Source organism: Lipotes vexillifer, unplaced genomic scaffold (assembly GCF_000442215.2).
Source record: "Lipotes vexillifer unplaced genomic scaffold, Lipotes_vexillifer_v1.1 scaffold125, whole genome shotgun sequence".
Lineage (NCBI taxonomy): Eukaryota > Metazoa > Chordata > Mammalia > Artiodactyla > Lipotidae > Lipotes > Lipotes vexillifer.
The window spans coordinates 697405-700506 of record NW_006785403.1 but is presented as its reverse complement, the minus strand read 5'-3'; positions in this window follow the sequence as shown (position 1 = coordinate 700506).

The window sequence follows — 3102 nt, the reverse complement described above, 5'->3', positions numbered from 1 at the left end:
TTATCGAGCACTCTTTAAGCTTCACTGATTATTCCTTGGCCCAGAGTATCTAAGTAATAACCCTGAAGAGCAACTGATGCATTTTTTACTGTCATACTTGAGATCATATTTTTTTAAGCCAACTGCATGTTACTAAACCAGTAACTGTCTTCTTCACCTTACTCTGTTTACTCCATTAATATTTTGATGCTAGATTCCATTGCACAACCCTCCAGAAGTGCACTGTCCAATATAATAGCCACTAGCCACATGTGAGTGGCACCTACTTAAATAACTTTAAATAAAATAAAATAAAAAATCCAGTTCCTCACTCAGACTAATCCCATTTCAGTTGCCCAACACCCAACGCGGCTACTGTATTGGACAGCATAAGTTATATAACATTTCCATCATCACAGAAAGTTCTATAGAACAGCGTCAATCTAGAAGATCCCAAGGTTGCACCAGCACACGGTTTTAACCTTCAAGGGACCCACTCAAGTCATGTGCAAGATTAAACTTAATTATATTCCTAAAGGAAATGCCTTATAGCTTTCTGATCATAAAGTATGACTGGAACTGAGAACCCATTTGCCTTCTCACAACTTATGCCCCAGGTCATTATACAAAAACGTTCCAAAGACAATGCTTTTTGATAGCATACTTGGCTCTACTTAGCATATTCAGCATTCTCTTGCTTATGTCAAGATCATTAATAAAGATGAAAATTCATGCTTCTTATAGTTTACTATTTACACAACACTCACTGTCCTTTATAGCTCAAGTGGGGGGGGGAACCAATGTTTTGCAATTAAAAAAATTCAAATCACATGGTTCTCTTTAACTGCCTATACTCATCCCTACATCAACCCACCTTTCATTTCCCAGAGAGGTAGATGCTAACTAAAGTGAATATATAAATCTACAAAAACAAAAAACTTAATAGTTGAGTTAGTAAAGGGTATTGATCCTCCCTGAAAAAGATCATAGACCGACAGAGAGGTCGACAGGTCTAGGAAGCAGCAAGAGGAAACTGCAGTACAAAGTTCTGGTCCCCCTTTTGCTGCAGAATGACAAACGGGCTCGCACCTCTGGGGGCCCCAGCAGACTCATCTACAAAATGAAGCCACCAGAGGTTGCTTTCAGCTCTTTCTGTGCTTTCAGTTGTGAGTTTTTTCATTGATGTGCAACTGTGAATTCTGGCTGATTGTGTCACTGGACTTGAGTCACATGGGGTAGATGAGTTGTTAGTGTCGTGGGTAAATGCCAAAGAGGCCAGAGCAATGGGATGCCAAATAACATTAAACATCATTAAGCCTATAAAAATCCTATCTGGCAGGCTGAGACATCACATAGACATGTGCACGCACACACGCGTGCACACACAGGATTGCACACCCTGATAAGCAGGTACACAAATAAATAACCGCAGGCAGAATCCACATAAACAATTGTTCTTACATCAGTAAGACTCACACAAAAAATTCTGATTTTGGTTGTTATTGTACCTTAAATTGTAACGTCAAGAATCTATCACAGAGCTGATTAATTTTGCACTGCTTAATTGCAGCTCTAGCACATGGTTGTTTTTAAGTAAAAGGTACATGGACATTTGTAATCTACAGCTTTGCACTAAGAAACACAGGGCACTGTATCATCACATATGTTAGTGTCTATATATAACCTACAGACCATGTAGAATTCTATCACACACTACACTCCAGGGCTGGTCATTTCATACCGGACATAAACATATGTAGACATCATTCACAAAATTAATTTGAAAATGGCATGACTTAATATTGCAAGGGTAAAGTCCATTTGAAATGTAGAATTCTTAATGTAACATTTCTGTGGGGTTTTTTTCCCAAGAGGAATAGAAATTAGGTCAGACATGCATCAAGGCAGCCTGCGAGAGTTTGAGAAATTGAAACTAACCCAACAGTATATTAGGTTACATAATAGAGGATAGCATTCAGCTAATGTGATACCTAAATTATTAATACCAAATAAATCCTAGATTATTTGTTGTATAATGCCCAATAGCTTACACAATAAAATGGCATTTTAACCTAATTTCTAGTTTGAGCTTTCAAATACATTTCCTAAAGGTCTAATGACAAATTTGAAAGATTTGAAAAACCCATGTTCATATTTTTATATCAAATCCTCATGTCAATGAACAGGGTTAGCTTGGGATTCTGTTCATTATATTGTCATTTTATCTCATTAATTCCATCACTTTAATGTGCATATTTTGTGCTGCTTGAAGGTAACAGTTAGCATATAAGTAAATTAAATTATCTCAGTCTTAAGGGCTTTTTCTAGCCTTACTTTTTGGAGCCAGTCACTGCTTATTTTTCTGTCCCCTATTTTCAGGGATTCAATGGAACATAAACAGACATATTTATGAATGGGGACCTTGGCACATACCACTTGCTTCATGAATTCTGTAAGAGAAACTAGAAGAGAACTGTAAAGCTCACAGCTATGTCTGAATGCACACACATTCAGGGATAGAAATTTATCATTTAAGACCAGCAGATCTTTCTTCATGAGCATCTGTAGGCCATTACACATTTAAGAATGTCTGAGAATTTATGATGAACTGGTCCACTTAAATAGGAATGTGAGTTGCTAGCTCACCTTGCCATTTTTCTCAATGAAAACATATTTTGAAATACAAGAGATAGTCTCACTTATACCAACAAGAGGAAACTGGAATTCAAAATGATTTAACTCTCATGGAACAATCTCTTTCAAAAAATAATCATGGACTGTCTTAAAATGCCAGTCCAAGTTTGTTATTGTTTACCAACAACACTCATTGCTGTTACAATACATCAAAACTGGGAGAAAAGACAGAATCTTCTGTTACTCTCCCTTAGTGCCTTACAGAATACAGGACTTGAATACACAGAAGAGGAGCGAGTTTGGAAGTGACGTGTCTGTGACACCTTGCTGGGTGGGTACTGGTGCCCTTGAGGTGGCCATCATTTCAGACCCCGGACTCATTCCTGCCCACAAAGTCTTACTCCTGGGATTCTTCTGAAAAGATTCAAAACCTGAGGTAAATCAAATTACACACACACCCACACCCACAGCCCCCCCCCCCCGTCCAAT